At 43.8% G+C, this 11,799-nt stretch overlaps 1 long non-coding RNA gene across 1 annotated transcript; it reads right to left on the reverse strand.

The window, feature by feature from the left end:
• Positions 1-5,591: 5,591 nt before the first annotated feature.
• LOC142476228 (uncharacterized) lies at positions 5,592-10,654 on the reverse strand. The gene is made up of 4 exons (XR_012791456.1): positions 10,569-10,654; positions 9,223-9,333; positions 6,706-6,825; positions 5,592-5,686 (listed from the first exon to the last, which is right to left on the reverse strand). It is a non-coding gene; the product is annotated as an uncharacterized LOC142476228 (long non-coding RNA).
• Between the last annotated feature and the right edge of the window lie 1,145 nt (positions 10,655-11,799).

The raw sequence follows: 11,799 nt of genomic DNA on the forward strand, positions 1-11,799 counted from the left end.
TCCTTGGGTCTTTACTTCATACTGTAGCCACCCTCTACTCATGATGTATTGAATCAACGAAAACTTGCATGGTTCAGATCACAGGAAGGGGTAGAGTAGAGATGAAAATATTCAATGTGAAACCCGTAGCAGCCGGATTGTGTGGAGTCAATAAAACGACAAATACTAAATGGTAAATGAGAAATATACACATTGCTTATCTGTCTCTGTGTAGTAATTTTCCTTCTCTTCAACTGTCCTTCAAATTTTCTCTTTTGCAAGAAAAGGAACACATGGCTTCAATATTCACTTCTGTTCTGCAGTCATCCCTCCTGAAATAAAAGTTAAGCATTGCATTGTTATTATGTTACTACATACAATAAACCTTGCTCCAAACCATTTGATGCAAAGCAAATCCACCTCCCACCCACAGCTGTGCTCCTTCTAGAGCATGCATGTCAAACTCCAGTCCTCGAGGGTCCCAAACAGGCCAGGTTTTCAGTAGGGATATCCTGAAAACCTGGCCTGTTTGCTGCCCTCGAGGACTGGAGTTTGACATCCTTGTTCTTGAGCTTCTACCACGCAAGTCATCCATGTGAGTGACACTGTACTGCAGTCCTGGTCTGCACACAATCTACTGAATCAATGACATCACACTGTAAAGGCAATCTACAAGATGTATTAGTTGTCCACACTTCCGAAATGTTACTTTTATGTCCAAATCACTTATTCCCATGACCTGATATTTGTATTTGTTATTTATAGGATTGTCACAAAGAGTTGATGAGGTCACCAAATGATAGTATGTAGAGAGAAAGAGAGATCTCAGAACAGAGCCCTGATGTATACCCACAGACAGATCAATAGAAGACGAAGACATGTTAGCAACAGAGATGGAGAATGTGTGACAGGAAAGTTATGATGAAAACCAGGATAGAACTGTGTTACGGATACCAAGAGAGAGTTTAGAATATGAAGGAGGAGAGTGATTGAGAGCATCAAACGCAGCAGATAGATCAAGTAGGATTAGTAGGGAAAAGTGACCTTGGGAATTTGCTTTAAGCACAGTCTGTAGAACGAGCTGTACGAAAGGCAGGTTGTAAAGGATCCAGGAGGGAATGTGATTTAAGAATGTTGACATTCTAGCAATTAGGAGACAAACAGCAGGAGGGATACAGGGCGGTAGTTAGTAAGGCACATAGGGTGTAGGTTGTTTCTGAGAAAAGGGTGACCACTACAGGCTTAAAGTAAGAGGGTAAAGAGCCAGAGAATAGGGAGGAATTGAAGATGTGGGTGAGAGTGGGGACTAAGAGATGCAGTAAGGTGTGAGGGGATACGATCTAGAGGGCATGTGGTAGAGGGAGAAGAGAAGATGATTAGCTTCCAGCTCTGTAAGAGAAGAAAAGGAGTCAAATGCAGAAGGAGAATTAGGTAGAAGGAGAAAAGGGGGAAGGGACAGAAGGAATCTCCTTGTGGGTGGCATCCACCTTGCCTCTGAAGTAGTCAAATGCTTGAGGAGAAGTGAAGGAAGGATGGCAAGTGTGAGGAGAAGGTTAGTGGAGGGAGTCAAATACAGGGAAAAAAAGACAGCGTAAATTAAATTTGAGTGTTGATGAATGTGAAAAAAAAGTAGTGTGGTTTGGCCACAGAGAGCAGCTTTATACAGGACTGGAGACATTTTTACTGTAGAAAAATCAAATATCAATTGTGTGATTTCCTTCATAGGCATTAAGAACAGCGAGTGGAAGTGTGATGAACATGTTTGGGAATTTAGCCAAGGGTGTGGGCTAGAGGGACAAGTGTGTCAGAGCCTAGAGGGGGCATATAGATAGGAGGATAGCATTGTAAGAGTTAATAAGATTGTTAGTTTAAGCGGAAAGAGAGAGAGAGGTTAGAGTAGATGTCAGAGGAGAGTTTAATTAAGCAGAGGCAAATCAGTGGGACAGGTAAGATGGGGTGAGGGGAATGACTGATTGTGAATGATGAGAGCAGAAGAGGTCATGTACAACTAGAGCCTTGTTAGTCAGAGAACGGACATTCCAGATGGCATAGGAGAAGGGAAGAGAAAAGTAAGGAAAGGAATGTGGATTACATTAGATAGGTTAACACTCTTAGCAGGGAGGCAGAGGCAGGGAGGCCCGATGTGTATATGAGCAGGTTCAAGATTATAAGAGATATCCCACACATCAGCAAACATAGAAGGAGACACAGAGATAGGTGTAGAGAGAGACAGAGATAGCTCTATGTAGAGAGAGAGGGACGTAGAGAGAATGAGACAGATAGGCGCAGAGAGAGGGGGCGCAGAGAGAGGAGGCGCCAAAAGAGGGGGCGCAGAGAGAGGGGGCACAGAGAATAGGATATTAAAGAGTGCTTTTCATTGAGCAGTGCAGAAATAGCTGCAATAGAGGTCTGTACAAATGGTGCAGTGTGTAGACACATGCAAAGGTAGGGGAAGGAAAGAGGAGAACATGTGGATAAAAGCAGGAGTGTGGAAGTTAGAGAAATTAGAAAAGTTTAACAGAGGAGTGAGGAAACAGCAAGCAGAAAGAACAAGAGAGAGGTTACATTGGGATGACGTTCTGTGGTAAAGAGAAAATGCTAGGAGAGAGCTTTCAAATATTAGAGGACATGAATTGAGGGAGCAAATGTATAAATCAAAACCTGAGGGGGAGGTATAGCACGAAAGCTTGCACAGCAGATTATAGTCTTAATGTTGCGTGTACCTGTCAGGGTATTCAAGAAGTTAAATTCTCACAAGTGCAGAGTTCATGATGAAATGCTGAATCTAGTCCCCCTCCAATTTAATTTTAATATAACTTTTCCATTCTTCATTACTGCAAAAAGCAAACAAAACAAAACCACATTGCATTACTATTTTCAAAATGGATTGAATGGCATATTCAACAGTGACTGTGTGATGCCAATATTCCCCACTCACTCGTAGTGAAGCACATATTGTACTAGTGTTGAAAGTAGGCCGGTAGAGTCAGGTACGCAGTACTGATAAAACAATAAGTGCCCGTCGTAAGTACCAGCTCCGCAACAGTGCGGGCATCACATTAGTGACGTGGATGAACATATATGGATAAGCCCATATTAAGGCATCACGTGACCAGAGCCGTCACTGACTGGGTATACGTAAAGACGCAGGGAGATGCAAGGAAAGGGAGGGAGAGAGACAGGGAGAAGATGTGAAACGGAGGAAGGCACGGATGGAGGGAGTTCTTCCGAGCTTCTGCGGGCCTCTCTCTTTCACTGGTGCATGCCGGGAGCTGGTCCCAACATCCACAAAGTGTGTGTGTATTATTGGTTGTATTTTATGGGGGTAGGAGGGTAGTGTGTATATTGTGTGTGTGGGAGTATTATATTGTGTGTAGAGGTGCAGAGGAGAGTACTAGATTGTGTATCTTGTGTAAGGGTGTTGTGTATATTGTGTTTGGAGCTATAATATTATTGGGGAGATTAGTATTGAGGAGGTATTATAGTGTGTATTGTGGGGAGTATTAGTGTGTGTATTGTTTGTGGGTGACAGATGCTGGGGGTATGCAGCAATCCCTGCACTGAGGTCCGAGGCGGCTCTGCATCGCTCGCACACACTGTGGATGACCAAGCATGTGCCCATGATAATCATGGCCTTAGAGGGATGAGTGTGTCAGAGCCTAGAAGGGGCATATATATGATGGAGGAGGGAGGAGGAGGAGGGAGGAGGAGGAGATGATAGCATTGTAAAAGTTAACAAGATAGTTAGTTTAAGCAGAAAATGAGGAGAGGTTAGAGATAAGGGTAGATGTCAGAGGAGAGAGTTCAATTAAGCTGAGGTATCGAGTAGGAAAGGGGTGAGGGGAATGAGAGGTGGTGGATGAGAGCAGAAGAGGTCATGTACAAATAGACCTTGTTAGTCAGAGAGCAGTCATTCCAGAGGGCACGTGAGAAGTGAAGAGTAAAGTGAGACATGGAATGTGGATTACATTAGATGGGTTAATACGCTTAGCAGGGAGGTGGAGAGAGAGAGGCAAGAGGCAGAGAGTGGTGCAGGGGTTGAGGAAGAGATGTTGCATGTACCTTATCAGAACATTAAAGAACATCAATTCACACTGGTGCAGAGTTGATGATGAATCCAGTTCACCTCCAATTCAATTTTAACAGAAATGTTTCATTCTTCATTACTGAAAAAAAAGAAAAGTAAAAAACATTTCATTACTATTTTCAAAATGGATTGAATTCCCCCCAACAATGACTATGTGTTACCAATATATCCCTCTCAGTCCCACTGCAGCATATACTGTACCAGTGTGAAAGTAGGAAGGTACACAGTACCGGTAAAACAATACGTGCCGGTACTATGCACCATATGAATTATAAGGGGATGTAAATCTCCCAGTCTCTCTCCATATCCGCAACAGAGCGGGCTCCGGTCAGTGGCATGGATGCCCATATATGGGTATGCTCATATTTGGGCATCCCATGTCACTGACCGGAGCCGGCTCTGAGTATAGGGATATATGCGGAGACGCAGAGGTGCAAGGAAATGGGAGGAGGCACGGTGAGAAACAGGGAGAGACCACAGGAAGATAGAGGGCAACAACTTCCACAAGGTACTTGTATGGGTATAATTGTTTGTATTTTGTGCAGAGGGGGTAATTTCAGATAAAATACAATTCTCCACCCTCTACGAAACAATTCCACTTTGTTCAGTAAGCCAGAAAGTCTTGGTCCCATGTGGACTGAATTTAATGCAAATAAGGTCCTTAATACACAAGTAAAGAATAAAGTTACTTATTCTCTACTGTAAGAAGTGCCACATTGCCCACTATTTGGGTCCTGTGCCCAGATTGTGACCATGCATGGCAGAGGTGAGATTCCCCCAACTCCAATTTGCTACACTCTCCAAGAGAGATAATTGTGATCAGAGGTGGAACTAGGGGAGGGTGTGAGCAGGGTCACTGCCCAGGGAGTAACCTGACTGGGGGCACGGAAATCTCATTTAGTGCATATGTTGCGGCACTGCATTGATTGACCGGTCAATCTGCACTGCTGCCTGTCACAGTGACATCCTGATCGGGCACTGTGATCAGCTATAGCACTGACCCAGGTGAGATAGTTCAGCACTTTACAAGGAGGGAACAGATGTTGTGGGTGACAGATGCTGGAGGTAGGCCAAGACTGTTGGCCAGAGTAACGTGGAGACTTACTGCACTCTGCATGCCCATCCTCTCCCTGACATCAGGGGAAGGAAGTGGCCCTGGGGTGTGTGTAGGTATGCCAGATGTCAGTGTATGCATAAGTAAGTATGCCTGTGTAGTGGGAGGTGTAGGGGCGTTAAGCTGGAGGACTTAAAACAGGCACAAAAGCACATAGATACCTCTGATTATACCGCACCAAATGCTGATAATATCATGCTGTAGCTGCACTTTACAGAAGATGATGCAGATGTCATCATTGGTTGGTGGGTTCATTAAATCAATCCATCATATCATAACCACACTGTGCATATGATGTACTGAATCAGTAACACCAGGAAGACATCTCCATGTTAGGAGTAGAGTTGAAGTTAACAGAATATGTCCAGCACTGTGGTGTGTAGCCCATAAATAATAATTGTGCACATTACCAGAACAACATACTGTCAACTGCAAGATCATTTTGCTGCTTGTAGCGTATGCTCATCCTGTACAGTGTTGTAGTAGATCCGTCTCTTCAGTGTTCACTGCAACAAAAGTAAGACATTGCATTAATATTACAGACGTTTGGGGGCTGAAATCTCACTTCGCTGCGGACAATTTCCCTTTGCATAAGATTCTTGTGATTATGTCAATGATGATCAATAACTGCATCATAACACAGCCGCTCTATACAGAAGATGTACTTGCTCTCAATGGTCATGGAGGTAATACGTCACACAATGTACAGATATAGCAAGGATTATTTCTCCCACTGGTGCATTATGGCATTATGATGGGAAATGTTGTGAGATTCTGCATTATCAGCATCACTGAATCTTTTGGAAATTAAGTGATATTCTATGTTTTAATGCAATATTATGGATGATCAGACGGTAAAATAATAATAGCTTGCTGTATCTGTAGCCATGCTCTACCCATGATGTGCTGAACCAATGACCGCAGAGAGATTCAGAGTGGTAAACATGACTGGAAGGCATCTCTGAATAATGGGCAGCAAAGCAGTGCAGAATAGGAGGTGAAAGTATTTAAAATGGAAGATCCTTAGCAGCTGTGTGGGGAGTAGACAGTACAGACTGACCAAGTAAATGGTAAAAGGAGTAACTTCAACATTACTTGGCTTTGTTCTCCGCATTGAAGCTTTCCTCCTCTTTAAATACTAATACTGATGACATGTGTAACCTGTACTGAGAGTTATATAATCTACTGGCCTAGATGAAACCATATGATGCAAACAGGATCCATCCCACTCCAGATTCATAGAATTGAACCACCTCAACCTTTCATAACAATCACATAGAACTGCAGCTGTGCGCTACTGCACATGTTCTTGTTATGAATGGTAGTAGATGTGATCCTTGGGTCTTTACTTCATACTGTAGCCACACTCTACTCATGATGTATTGAATCAACGAAAACTTGCATGGTTCAGATCACAGGAAGGGGTAGAGTAGAGATGAAAATATTCAATGTGAAACCCGTAGCAGCCGGATTGTGTGGAGTCAATAAAACGACAAATACTAAATGGTAAATGAGAAATATACACATTGCTTATCTGTCTCTGTGTAGTAATTTTCCTTCTCTTCAACTGTCCTTCAAATTTTCTCTTTTGCAAGAAAAGGAACACATGGCTTCAATATTCACTTCTGTTCTGCAGTCATCCCTCCTGAAATAAAAGTTAAGCATTGCATTGTTATTATGATAATACATACAATAAACCTTGCTCCAAACCATTTGATGCAAAGCAAATCCACCTCCCACCCACAGCTGTGCTCCTTCTAGAGCATGCATGTCAAACTCCAGTCCTCGAGGGTCCCAAACAGGCCAGGTTTTCAGTAGGGATATCCTGAAAACCTGGCCTGTTTGCTGCCCTCGAGGACTGGAGTTTGACATCCTTGTTCTTGAGCTTCTACCACGCAAGTCATCCATGTGAGTGACACTGTACTGCAGTCCTGGTCTGCACACAATCTACTGAATCAATGACATCACACTGTAAAGGCAATCTACAAGATGTATTAGTTGTCCACACTTCCGAAATGTTACTTTTATGTCCAAATCACTTATTCCCATGACCTGATATTTGTATTTGTTATTTATAGGATTGTCACAAAGAGTTGATGAGGTCACCAAATGATAGTATGTAGAGAGAAAGAGAGATCTCAGAACAGAGCCCTGATGTATACCCACAGACAGATCAATAGAAGACGAAGACATGTTAGCAACAGAGATGGAGAATGTGTGACAGGAAAGTTATGATGAAAACCAGGATAGAACTGTGTTACGGATACCAAGAGAGAGTTTAGAATATGAAGGAGGAGAGTGATTGAGAGCATCAAACGCAGCAGATAGATCAAGTAGGATTAGTAGGGAAAAGTGACCTTGGGAATTTGCTTTAAGCACAGTCTGTAGAACGAGCTGTACGAAAGGCAGGTTGTAAAGGATCCAGGAGGGAATGTGATTTAAGAATGTTGACATTCTAGCAATTAGGAGACAAACAGCAGGAGGGATACAGGGCGGTAGTTAGTAAGGCACATAGGGTGTAGGTTGTTTCTGAGAAAAGGGTGACCACTACAGGCTTAAAGTAAGAGGGTAAAGAGCCAGAGAATAGGGAGGAATTGAAGATGTGGGTGAGAGTGGGGACTAAGAGATGCAGTAAGGTGTGAGGGGATACGATCTAGAGGGCATGTGGTAGAGGGAGAAGAGAAGATGATTAGCTTCCAGCTCTGTAAGAGAAGAAAAGGAGTCAAATGCAGAAGCAGAATTAGGTAGAAGGAGAGAAGGGGGAAGGGACAGAAGGAATCTCCTTGTGGGTGGCATCCACCTTGACTCTGAAGTAGTCAAATGCTTGAGGAGAAGTGAAGGAAGGATGGCAAGTGTGAGGAGAAGGTTAGTGGAGGGAGTCAAATACAGGGAAAAAAAGACAGCGTAAATTAAATTTGTGTGTTGATGAATGTGGAAAAAAAAGTAGTGTGGTTTGGCCCCAGAGAGCAGCTTTATACAGGACTGGAGACATTTTTACTGTAGAAAAATCAAATATCAATTGTGTGATTTCCTTCATAGGCATTAAGAACAGCGAGTGGAAGTGTGATGAACATGTTTGGGAATTTAGCCAAGGGTGTGGGCTAGAGGGACAAGTGTGTCAGAGCCTAGAGGGGGCATATAGATAGGAGGATAGCATTGTAAGAGTTAATAAGATTGTTAGTTTAAGCGGAAAGAGAGAGAGAGCAGAGAGGTTAGAGTAGATGTCAGAGGAGAGTTTAATTAAGCAGAGGCAAATCAGTGGGACAGGTAAGATGGGGTGAGGGGAATGACTGATTGTGAATGATGAGAGCAGAAGAGGTCATGTACAACTAGAGCCTTGTTAGTCAGAGAACGGACATTCCAGATGGCATAGGAGAAGGGAAGAGAAAAGTAAGGAAAGGAATGTGGATTACATTAGATAGGTTAACACTCTTAGCAGGGAGGCAGAGGCAGGGAGGCCCGATGTGTATATGAGCAGGTTCAAGATTATAAGAGATATCCCACACATCAGCAAACATAGAAGGAGACACAGAGATAGGTGTAGAGAGAGACAGAGATAGCTCTATGTAGAGAGAGAGGGACGTAGAGAGAATGAGACAGATAGGCGCAGAGAGAGGGGGCGCAGAGAGGAGGCGCCAAAAGAGGGGGCGCAGAGAGAGGGGGCACAGAGAATAGGATATTAAAGAGTGCTTTTCATTGAGCAGTGCAGAAATAGCTGCAATAGAGGTCTGTACAAATGGTGCAGTGTGTAGACACATGCAAAGGTAGGGGAAGGAAAGAGGAGAACATGTGGATAAAAGCAGGAGTGTGGAAGTTAGAGAAATTAGAAAAGTTTAACAGAGGAGTGAGGAAACAGCAAGCAGAAAGAACAAGAGAGAGGTTACATTGGGATGACGTTCTGTGGTAAAGAGAAAATGCTAGGAGAGAGCTTTCAAATATTAGAGGACATGAATTGAGGGAGCAAATGTATAAATCAAAACCTGAGGGGGAGGTATAGCACGAAAGCTCGCACAGCAGATTATAGTCTTAATGTTGCGTGTACCTGTCAGGGTATTCAAGAAGTTAAATTCTCACAAGTGCAGAGTTCATGATGAAATGCAGAATCTAGTCCCCCTCCAATTTAATTTTAATATAACTTTTCCATTCTTCATTACTGCAAAAAGCAAACAAAACAAAACCACATTGCATTACTATTTTCAAAATGGATTGAATGGCATATTCAACAGTGACTGTGTGATGCCAATATTCCCCACTCACTCGTAGTGAAGCACATATTGTACTAGTGTTGAAAGTAGGCCGGTAGAGTCAGGTACGCAGTACTGATAAAACAATAAGTGCCCGTCGTAAGTACCAGCTCCGCAACAGTGCGGGCATCACATTAGTGACGTGGATGAACATATATGGATAAGCCCATATTAAGGCATCACGTGACCAGAGCCGTCACTGACTGGGTATACGTAAAGACGCAGGGAGATGCAAGGAAAGGGAGGGAGAGAGACAGGGAGAAGATGTGAAACGGAGGAAGGCACGGATGGAGGGAGTTCTTCCGAGCTTCTGCGGGCCTCTCTCTTTCACTGGTGCATGCCGGGAGCTGGTCCCAACATCCACAAAGTGTGTGTGTATTATTGGTTGTATTTTATGGGGGTAGGAGGGTAGTGTGTATATTGTGTGTGTGGGAGTATTATATTGTGTGTAGAGGTGCAGAGGAGAGTACTAGATTGTGTATCTTGTGTAAGGGTGTTGTGTATATTGTGTTTGGAGCTATAATATTATTGGGGAGATTAGTATTGAGGAGGTATTATAGTGTGTATTGTGGGGAGTATTAGTGTGTGTATTGTTTGTGGGTGACAGATGCTGGGGGTATGCAGCAATCCCTGCACTGAGGTCCGAGGCGGCTCTGCATCGCTCGCACGCACTGTGGACGACCAAGCATGTGCCCATGATAATCATGGCCTTAGAGGGATGAGTGTGTCAGAGCCTAGAAGGGGTATATATATAATGGAGGAGGGAGGAGGAAGGAGGAGGAGGGAGGAGGAGATGATAGCATTGTAAAAGTTAACAAGATAGTTAGTTTAAGCAGAAAGTGAGGAGAGGTTAGAGATAAGGGTAGATGTCAGAGGAGAGAGTTCAATTAAGCTGAGGTATCGAGTAGGACAGGGGTGAGGGGAATGAGAGGTGGTGGATGATGAGAGCAGAAGAGGTCATGTACAAATAGACCTTGTTAGTCAGAGAGCAGTCATTCCAGAGGGCACGTGAGAAGTGAAGAGTAAAGTGAGACATGGAATGTGGATTACATTAGATGGGTTAATACGCTTAGCAGGGAGGTGGAGAGAGAGAGGCAAGAGGCAGAGAGTGGTGCAGGGGTTGAGGAAGAGATGTTGCATGTACCTTATCAGAACATTAAAGAACATCAATTCACACTGGTGCAGAGTTGATGATGAATCCAGTTCACCTCCAATTCAATTTTAACAGAAATGTTTCATTCTTCATTACTGAAAAAAAAGAAAAGTAAAAAACATTTCATTACTATTTTCAAAATGGATTGAATTCCCCCAACAATGACTATGTGTTACCAATATATCCCTCTCAGTCCCACTGCAGCATATACTGTACCAGTGTGAAAGTAGGAAGGTACACAGTACCGGTAAAACAATACGTGCCGGTACTATGCACCATATGAATTATAAGGGGATGTAAATCTCCCAGTCTCTCTCCATATCCGCAACAGAGCGGGCTCCGGTCAGTGGCATGGATGCCCATATATGGGTATGCTCATATTTGGGCATCCCATGTCACTGACCGGAGCCGGCTCTGAGTATAGGGATATATGCGGAGACGCAGAGGTGCAAGGAAATGGGAGGAGGCACGGTGAGAAACAGGGAGAGACCACAGGAAGATAGAGGGCAACAACTTCCACAAGGTACTTGTATGGGTATAATTGTTTGTATTTTGTGCAGAGGGGGTAATTTCAGATAAAATACAATTCTCCACCCTCTACGAAACAATTCCACTTTGTTCAGTAAGCCAGAAAGTCTTGGTCCCATGTGGACTGAATTTAATGCAAATAAGGTCCTTAATACACAAGTAAAGAATAAAGTTACTTATTCTCTACTGTAAGAAGTGCCACATTGCCCACTATTTGGGTCCTGTGCCCAGATTGTGACCATGCATGGCAGAGGTGAGATTCCCCCAACTCCAATTTGCTACACTCTCCAAGAGAGATAATTGTGATCAGAGGTGGAACTAGGGGAGGGTGTGAGCAGGGTCACTGCCCAGGGAGTAACCTGACTGGGGGCACGGAAATCTCATTTAGTGCATATGTTGCGGCACTGCATTGATTGACCGGTCAATCTGCACTGCTGCCTGTCACAGTGACATCCTGATCGGGCACTGTGATCAGCTATAGCACTGACCCAGGTGAGATAGTTCAGCACTTTACAAGGAGGGAACAGATGTTGTGGGTGACAGATGCTGGGGGTAGGCCAAGACTGTTGGCCAGAGTAACGTGGAGACTTACTGCACTCTGCATGCCCATCCTCTCCCTGACATCAGGGGAAGGAAGTGGCCCTGGGGTGTGTGTAGGTATGCCAGATGTCAGTGTATGCATAAGTAAGTATGC

Source organism: Ascaphus truei, unplaced genomic scaffold (assembly GCF_040206685.1).
Source record: "Ascaphus truei isolate aAscTru1 unplaced genomic scaffold, aAscTru1.hap1 HAP1_SCAFFOLD_1519, whole genome shotgun sequence".
NCBI classification, from domain to species: domain Eukaryota; kingdom Metazoa; phylum Chordata; class Amphibia; order Anura; family Ascaphidae; genus Ascaphus; species Ascaphus truei.